Source organism: Numida meleagris, chromosome 4, assembly GCF_002078875.1.
Source record: "Numida meleagris isolate 19003 breed g44 Domestic line chromosome 4, NumMel1.0, whole genome shotgun sequence".
NCBI lineage: Eukaryota > Metazoa > Chordata > Aves > Galliformes > Numididae > Numida > Numida meleagris.
This window is the reverse complement of record NC_034412.1, coordinates 3,016,678-3,026,170: the sequence shown is the minus strand read 5'-3', so window position 1 is coordinate 3,026,170 and position 9,493 is coordinate 3,016,678. Positions and strand designations below refer to the sequence as shown.

General features: G+C 40.5%; 1 long non-coding RNA gene across 2 annotated transcripts; it reads left to right on the top strand.

Annotated features, from left to right (window-relative positions):
• On the top strand, positions 5,166-8,583 carry LOC110398858. Of its 2 annotated transcripts, none has more exons than XR_002438706.1 (3): positions 5,166-5,265; positions 6,765-6,841; positions 7,841-8,583. It is a non-coding gene; the product is annotated as an uncharacterized LOC110398858 (long non-coding RNA). The 2 variants fall into 2 exon arrangements; XR_002438705.1 differs by lacking the exon at positions 7,841-8,583 and adding an exon at positions 7,598-7,688.

The following is a 9,493-nucleotide window of genomic DNA, read 5'->3' as shown; positions in this document are numbered from 1 at the left end:
TTTTTAGGAATGGTCTTGAATAAATGCAAGGCACAGAAAAGTCACTTTTTATCTTCTCGCCACATGTGGGGTTGTTTCTGATGAAGATTCTTGATCAAATTGTTGGTGATTGACAGTTCCCTTCACCAAAAAGATTTAAGTCCAAAGATTCTGTTAGAATATATGATATAATTATTTTGCCTGATGGAAAAGCATTCATTCTGCAAGCAGTCTTGAATTGCTGCTGCCTTAAAGGCAAACGCTTTAGTATTTTAAGGATTTGACACTTGGCTGATTAGTGGTATAAATCTTGAGCAGGAAGGGCAAGGAAATCTTGTATTTGGACTTTGATTTAATTTATCATTGAACAACTTGAAAGAGTTTAATCCTCTCTTTATTTACTGTTTTATTTCACGCATACGTGTTCTGCTTGTCTTATGGGCTGAATTTATTTGATTCTCCCTTAATTAAAAACCCTTAAACTCTTTTACTTAATGAGTAACAGAGACATGTGACTTAATGGGCAATACAGTAGGTCTTGCTAACTACCAGAAAAATTATATTTTTAATCTTCTTAAGATGGAAGTATTCCTATAATGGCTCTGTAAGGTGAAAGGCCATAGTTATTTTTAAAATACTTCTGTGAATTGCTAGTTATTCCCTAATAATTATCATGTTTGATTTTAATATCAATGTTAAATCATTGTAATTAACCGACCTGGCCTCAGGACAAAGTTGTGATCCTTTCAAGATTCACAAGAGGAAAGAAACTCTCCATCTTTTTGGCAATCCAAAAGACACTGGAGCTCTCCCCCTAGAGCATCATCGCTCTCCAGAGACTTTTAATCCATTTTCCTTACAGCTGATGGTTAACCTTGGCGTGACATGTAAGTTGGAAGTTTCGTCAGGTTTGTGGCTCTCTGCTCCTTTATTTCTCCCTGTGACGCAATGGGAGAATCATGGTTAAGTACAGGAGATGGTAGAAACTCTTCACATGCCATCTCAGCTTTCAGAGCAAGGCAAGGTAGCTCAGAGAGTCAGATTTGTCCATCAACTGAGAGTAAGACGTGCTTCAGTGCTGCTGACTACAGGCAGAAATCTGTCCTTGGAGTATAATACAAATGAAGAGTGGTTATGGTTTTGTGTGGATGACTAAACTTTCTGCATCCCTTGCAACTAGTCTTCCTCATCGGCCTAAATCAGAAGTGATTAGGTACAGGAGTCAGTGGAGGTGATATTAGGGCACAAGAAAAATGTAGAAATTTTTGGTGATTCTGCCCTAATCTGCCATGTGGGTAATGTAGCAGCAAAGAGGGAAATCTGGGGATACGCTGAGTGAAGAAAAACCGTTCTCTCTCATCAGTGTGTTTATTTACTGCCCTGAGGTTGGGCACTTCTCTGGAAGTACATAATCTGAATTTCTCTTTTCACTTCAGCTGTGACTTAAGCTTGCAGCAGCACGGTGGGCTCAGCTGAATCTCTGGGCTTTATTAGGATCTGGAATGATAGTTTTCCAGTAAATAAAGGGGACTTCAAAGCTGCTTCCTCACAAAGATCGCTAGTGTCTTCTGTATGTGTTTTCAGAGGACTACTTTTATTCATGAAAAAAAATAGTAAGAATGAAAGATTTAATAAAAAAACAAACATTCTTAGATGAAATAGCTCTATATCAAAGACCTTCCAGTTAAATGAAAACAGAGAAATATTTTGAAACTTTCTTATTCTGGAATAGTACTTTATGTAAATGCAGCAGAAAATACTTAACAATAAATCTTGTAGTTTAAAGATCTACCTTGCAGCTGCAATGCTTAAATTCTCGTGTTTTCTGCAAGATTTCTGCAATTATATCTTTACTAAAGACATAATTGTACTGAAAACATGCAAAGAAAGCATGGACAAATAACAGCAGGGGTTGAAAGTGTGGATATGATTTTACATATGGAAGTGCTGTACTCGGTGTGCCCATTAAAATGCCAAAGCTATGAGATTTACTTATGAAACTGGGAGAGGGAATAGATTTTTTTCAAGTTTCACTTGTCCAAAGCCTGGCAGCAGGATAAGAAATAAAACTTAAGGAAAGCAAAGTAAAAGGGAAACGGAAAGGGGAAAAGGAAAGAGGAAAGAGAAAGGGAAAAGAAAAAGTAAAGAGGAAAGGGAAAAGGAAAGAGGAAAAGGAAAGGAAAGGAAAAGAAGAAGAAAAACTAATTCTGACTAAATTAACACGTTCTTATGTACCTATAGTATGAGAGATTACCCTAGGGGAGAGCTGGTTACCTGCAGGATTTAAAAGAAGAATGGATTGAGTCCTGAGGAGAATAAATAGTATTTTCTGGTTTTTGGATGACATACTAATACCTTGAAAGAATTCAGAAGAATATTTACAAAACCTTGAGGAAATTCCAGCAGGTTACCACGCCATGCTTTAAAAATAAGATTGTAGGTCAGGGATATGTATTCACTCTTCCCAAAACCCCGGTTCCCTACGTATGCTTCAGGATCACTGCTAGCTACTTAATGTCTTTCCTGACATGAGAAAAACAAAATAGATTTGGATGGAACAGTAATATGAGCTTTGTGGATGAAACAACAACAAAAAAAAAATCCAGCAGGTCTAGTGCTTTAATTTCATAGAATCATAGAATGGTTTGGGTTGGAAGGGACATTTAAGATCCTCTAGTTCCAGCTCCCCTGCGATAGGCAGGGACACCTCCCTCTAGACCAGGTTGCTTAAAGCCCCATCCAGCCTGGCCTCAAATGCTTCCAGGAAGGGGGCATTCACAACCTCAGTGGGCAAAGGCAACCCAGGTCAGATTTAGAAAGTCATTTTCTGCTAGAATAAGGGCTGTTGTTTCATAAGATTCTAAGAACGAGAAAATTTTTTTTAAATCATTATCAAAACGTGAAACTACGTTTAAATTTTTTAATGGACTTGCAGTCTCACTCAGGGCTTAATAAATCAGTAAAGATGAAAAAGCAGAATAAAAAGTTGTTCTTGGTGCCAAGGTTTGAGTACCCTGTAGCCTGTGTGACCAAGGGAAGGAGTTGTTTCTGCCAGTGCCATCATGCATATGCTATGTCATTGCCTGGTCTTGCAACCTATTCCTCTGGTAGCCAAATCTGTTATACAGGAATTTCCTGAAAATATCTGCCATGTTCTCCTGGGGGATGCAGTGGACTTGGGGACACCTGTGAGCACTTCTGCCTTGGTTCCATCTAAAACCCTCCGCAGAGATGCTCTTGGGTACCACTGAGAGCCTTTGGCCACATCCACTCGCATCCCAGACCCAGCAGAAACAGGTCTTGGTATTTGAGTACAATCCTGGGGCCCATGAGTTCAGCTTAGCGACTGGGAGGAAAAGAAAACATTATTGTCCTCAGTTAATTGCTTCTTTGTGACAGAACACACTTCAAAGACACTTTAGTCTCAAGTGCATCTTCGCAGAGAAAAGCCCATATTAGTGATTTTAAAACCCCCTATTTCCAACTACCCAGATGAATGAATTCCATACAACAGAATACTCACCACCAAGCATCTTCACAAGCAAAAGTGGAACGCGAAATTAGTTTGGGGCTTGGGTGGAATTTTTTGTTTTGTTTTGTTTTGTTTTTTTAAAGTGCTGTTTTAATGAGGTGTTTAGTTTAGCACATTTGGCTCCTCCAAATTACCTCAAGGGGATTCATATGCTAACGAACTACACAGCTGCTGTTTGTGAAACCAGCCTAGCACAAGCAGAGCGTGTAGTGCAAAGATTTAAATGCTCTGCTGGAGAGGTCACCGCACTCCTTCCTCTGCTATCAGTGATTAATAATGAGCCTACTACTTAATTTTAAACGATAGGTTAATTATTCTTTTCAGCACCAAGCCCATTCCAGATTGGTTGGGTTCGGGTTTGAGTTCTTGGGGGGTGGCAAGAAACTAAAATCATAGGGTGACCTGATTTTATGCAACTGATGAAACGTTTTGGGGCGGGAAAGGTTGGCAATGAAGTTACAGGCACTGGTGGTGGCCTGAGGAGGCTGCAATGAGCAAGGCTGATGTTTGCAATAATTGTTGTATAAACACTCCCTGATATGCTTCAAAAGCTTTAATTCTGAATTTCTTAAATTAGGCAGGCTTTGCTCCTGGCAAGCAATAAGCCATTTTCATTTTAAAGATGTCACTTTATATTTAAGGAAATTAATAGCTGGGAAAGAAAAAAAAAAAACAAAAACCCCAAACCTTGCTTGGTAAATAAATGGAAAGAATCTGTATCTCTTATTTTAACTCAAGTATCCAATTAAAATCAACAGGACTCCTCACTGGGGAAGAAAAAAAAAAAAAGCAACCTGATTTTTAAGGGCCAGCGTGACAGAATTTATATACTCAAAGAGGAATCCCAGTTTCCATCACCTTCTGGGAAGCAGCAGTGGCCAAGGGAGGTGCTGGCATCACACAATGGGCAGCGGGTTGTCCATGGTCTGCAGATTGCTGCTTTGCAGGCTGCTCACATGTAACACATTTCTCATAATGCTGCCTCGTAGGTCATTTAATCATTTAAATATTTGTGCTTTATTACTGAAAATAAGTTCCTTGATTAATCATTAACATCAGAGCAACCTCTGCCGGCTACCGGGGACAGAGCTCTCAGCAGCATAACACGTTCAAAGATTTGAATTCGATATGCCTGCTGTACGATTCAAGCTTTTACTGTCTCTCAAAACCATTAGTATTTAAGTACAAGAAATGGTATTTTGCCTAGAATTTAGGTAGAATATAAAATAAATGTACAATGGGAGCTTTGCCAAGTTTGAAGAACTCCACATTGGCGCTGCAGCCCTGAGAGCAGCAGCTTCTGGCAAAGTGAATGCAAACGCAGAGACTTCCCTGAGTACAAAGCAAGGATCTTCATCAAGGCCTCCGTGCCACAGCTCAGATAGCATAATTAAGTTCGAAACAGGGAAGAAAGCCCTTGCCTGGCTGAAGACAGAAACTATCAGCTCTTGTTAAGTCTTCTTTGGAAATTAACTAACAGAAAGACCTGGTGTTCCTTAAAGTGCCCTTCTAGAAATAAAACAATCCATTTTAGGGCAAAAAAAAAAAAAAAAAAAAAAAAAAAAGAAAAAATAAAAAAAAAAAAAAAAAAAAAAAAAAAAAGAAAAGGAAAAGGAAAGTTTTCTAAATGTCTTTGTATTACTATTTTACAGATGAGAAACTGAGGCGCAGATTTTCCCTGATACCTAACTCTTCCAGATTGCATGGCTTGGAAATAACATTGAGCATCAGTTCAAGATCACAGCCATTTGGAGGTACAGTCCCTTTTTTAAGATTTTGGGATGCTCTGCATCCCGAGCCAGTGCCGTTGCCTGAGGGTGGTGGCAGAGATGAGTTAATGTCACCTACAGTATCCGTGTATCTAATGGTCAGCTGTCCTCAAGGAAGAGGGCTAAAATCAGTAACTCGTTTAACACAGACTGTTGAGATCCATCCATGCACAAGCTTTTTACTTAAGTGCATAAGCTGGATGCAAACTGGTCAACTAGATTGCAAGAATTAAATTCGTCTTTTCCAGTTTGCAAGCTCCTCTTCTGAACATCCATTGAATGTGGAGATACTGAAAGTGTAGAAGGATTTTACTTCATTTGCTGTTGCTAGCTCCATATAATGGAAGTATATCAAGTGCTGTGCATAGAATGTTATTAGGACATTAGGATTACTCATTGCAAAGACACTTGTAATATAGAGAGGCTGTTTCCTTGCTCAGCACGGAACCAGAATGCCTGCCAATTGGAAATGAAGTCACCTTCCATTTCAGGCTCATTTATCTACAAAAGATGAGTTTTCCCGTGGATCTGGATTTGCCACACATGTTGGCTAGGAAGCAGTTGAGAAACCCAACCCTTCTGGAAGGTGGGGAGCTTGGAAATACACTGATGCCCTTCTGCCAATTGCTTGGCTCAGCCCCTCGTACTCAGCTGATGAGAAATCCTCTTTTTCAGAGGACACCTCTTGTGCCACTGTGGTTTTGCAGCTCTGGTAGCATTAAGGCCATCTCCTAGAGAATAGCAGGCCTTTCCAATGGGATCTAGGAAGAGCTGAGTTGGTAATAGGTCAGCAGAAGCCATTGATGATTTCAGGACCTCCAAATACTTTGCCTTGTACGTTTAAGGACTCCCCTAAATACATGAAAACAGAGATTAAACGTTCAAAAGAGCACAGATGGATGAGTAGCACTCATTTTGATCACCAGCGTTCCTAACAGTAGAAACCTCTAGCCAAAAGAAAAGGATTTCCAGAAAATATTTTTGCTACAAAATTAAGGTTTTTTTTAAAAAATTGTATTAGAAATTATATTGATATTTCTGACAAAGTTTGCAAAAAAGTAATGTCATTGGAAGACATATAAATCCTACAGGTCTCTGTAAAGTTCTTCAGCCAAGAACACGTGCATTGGTAAAGGTGCAAAGGTATCTCACTTTCAGATATTTCACAAAGCAACCGTATATAGGAATGTCTTTTCCTTTATATGAGTAAAGATTGACTTCTGAGACAGTTGTGAGACCCTTGCATTTAAACACCGGTAGCTGACTGATGTGCCACCACTGATGTATGTTGTCATTTTTGTTTAAAAAAAACTCTTTTCCTGTATGAAAGTAAAAATATTGTGCAGTAATTTAATGGCATACCTCTTCTCCTCCATGAGCTCGGAAAACATCCCATTAAGGCTTTCCCAGATTGCCACGATAACTTCTGCTGACATACTCATTTGTTCTTATCACCAAATAAATCTGCTCTACGACTTTCACAGGACAAAGCAGGGATTTCCCAGGCCGTGATTCAGCACAGCTTCGTTCCAGCATGATGGAATTCATGGGTGAGGCTGAGGTACGAGATGCCACTTCACACCAGCTCGGATGAGGGCTGTGCGCGCTGCACGGCGCTGGTGTGAGACAGCTGATGAAATGCTTTTTGCTTCTCTCCCAGATCTATTTCAGTGCTCTTCACCATCTGGTGAAACACTTCAAGGAAGAAAACAGTCTTGCAATGTCTCATTTTGCTGTGGTTTTTGAACATTATTTTAATGATCTTTGTGTCATTTAAGTATGATTACTTGTCCTCCAAGGCTTTTCCTGCTTATTCTTAAATAGTGTTGGAGTGTAGCCAGACCCACTTTAAACAAAATGATAGAAAATACTACATTTTTTTTTTTGGTCATAAAAGCTTAAAAGAATCATTTACAATTTGAGAATGTAGTGGCACTTTGCATTCTGGTAGGATTTTTTTGTGTTTTCTTTTTAAATCTCATTGTAGTAGTAGAGAAATAAATGAATTAAACAAGCGTAATTACCAGTTAAATTTTACAAAATACCAAAGAAATGGAGGGCTTAATTCAAAAGGGTGGTAATGGTATAAATAATTAAGTCAAATTGTTTTCATTTTCATGCCGCATATTGTTTCCTTCAGACTGTAATGGTACAAGGCAAAGTATGCACAGTGCTAGAGCAAGACAAATAATAGATGAATTTATTCATAAACACTTTGTGGATTTGTAATTAGAAGTTCACTGCGGCGGCTTTCACTGGTCTTTATTTTTTCCTCCAATTTCTGTAAATATTTTCATGATTAAATTTTTGCTTTAAGAACGCAGACAGACACAGAACGCACCGCAGAGGTGCTGTGAATCTTTCTTCATTTCTTGGCTGAAGTGGCAACCAGGTCCCCAGAATCCCTTGCCCAGGTCTGCATCCTCAGCAGGTCTGCCTGCTGGGTTAGCCAGCGCTGTGCCTAAGGAGGTTGGGAGCTGTTGAGATGGGTTTGTGTGTGTGGGGGGTTTTCTCACTTTTAATTGATTAATACCTGAAAAGGAGCTTTTCTAACCCGCAGATGGTAGTGCCCTGGTGGATCTTTCCATCAAATCCACTGGACTTCAGGGATCCAGCAGTGATTTTTGACAGAAAACGAGGGCTGGCAAATGAAATGGCTGTGTGGGGTGAGTGCAGCACCATACACAAGAAACAATATGATTGCCCCCTACGTTTTGTGGGTCTGGCATGCAGAATGGCTTCAGTGCTGGTGTTTCTTCAATGAGCCCATTTCAGTGTGAAACTGTGATAACTTGGGGAGATCAGAAGATCTCCAGAGGGTCAATGTGCACCACAGCAAGCTTTCAAATGCCAGGTGATGATACTGAAAGGGACACCCAGAGCTCCACCACGCCAGCAGTTCTTCAGCTTGAACCTGTTTGTGCAACTACCTCTTGGTTTATTTTCAGCATAGCACAAATTTACTAAAATTAACGTTTTGAAAATGTGAAGGCACAGAAGCAAGTTAAACCTCCTGAGTAAATTTGCTGTTCAGCACGCTCCAGATGCGATCGCTTTTAATGAAAGCAAGACTACGTGAGGATTGCCTGTATTTCCTCAGGTTAGGGGTCCTTATTCTTCCCCTGATGCTCTCGCACAGATCCTGTTGGTACCACTGAGTCATAATGTGAGCAGCAGAGATTGCAGCACCACTCGCAGTTCTTGCCCACAGGTAGCCCATGAACATCGATACCTTCTCCTCACTGCATCAGCGCAGCATGAAGCACTGGTGGAGCTTGTGTCTGTGCCCGGCCCCAGGGAAGGATTTGCCACACACTAATGGACTAAAAAGAGCTGGGCTGGGGTCAAAACAGCAAGGTCCTCAGCTCTGCTGATTCATTGCTTATCCTTCCAGCAGCCCGAGGGAGCTGCAACATGTGCGGTGCTTCCCTTCACCTCTCGCTGCAGTGGAGCACGCCTTCTGCATAGCACTACTGGCCTCTGCTGCCAGCACAGGAGAGGAGGCGAGGAGAGAAATTGTACGGGGACTTTCCACCTCCCTGCTTCTCCGGAGGGCCTCCTGATCCCTGCATATGAGCTGGAGGAAAAGCAATCTTTCATCCTTACCTTATTTCCATGCTTACAAATAAAGGTCAAGGCTCCTCTGCTGTATTCAACGCTGTACCAGCTTTAAACAACCACCCCGAATTGTAATTGTAATTAGTTTCCTTTCAATCTTGATGTGAAGAGTGATCTTAAAATGCCAGAGCTGTAGCAGCGCATGTGATTAACAAGCACAGAGAAAGGCAGTGCGTGGAAAAATATGGATAGAAATGAACAAAATGCAAATGTTGCACTGCTCTAAATTTTATTATCCTCTCAGCTCTTCATAAAATACTGTAGACATCATTTGATTATATTTTTAGTCTAGGGAATTAATTTTTAACTAGGGAACTCATTTCTGCCTTATGATTACTCTTCTCTGCAATGGCCTGTAGGTTTGAACTAAAAAATCACAGTTTTAATTGAGCTAATGATGCCCAGAACTCACATTAATCTCACTTATGTGTGTGTCATGCCATGCAATATGTGCTATAGCTGCCAGTAACGTGTGCATCTTTTCATACCAATGATTCCTCCAGGGGACCGAGGGTGTAAATCCTGGCCGGGTTGGGTCTGCATCCCGCTATTGTCACTGCCCAGAAGATTCCTTGGAGATGCTGATGCCTGGGCA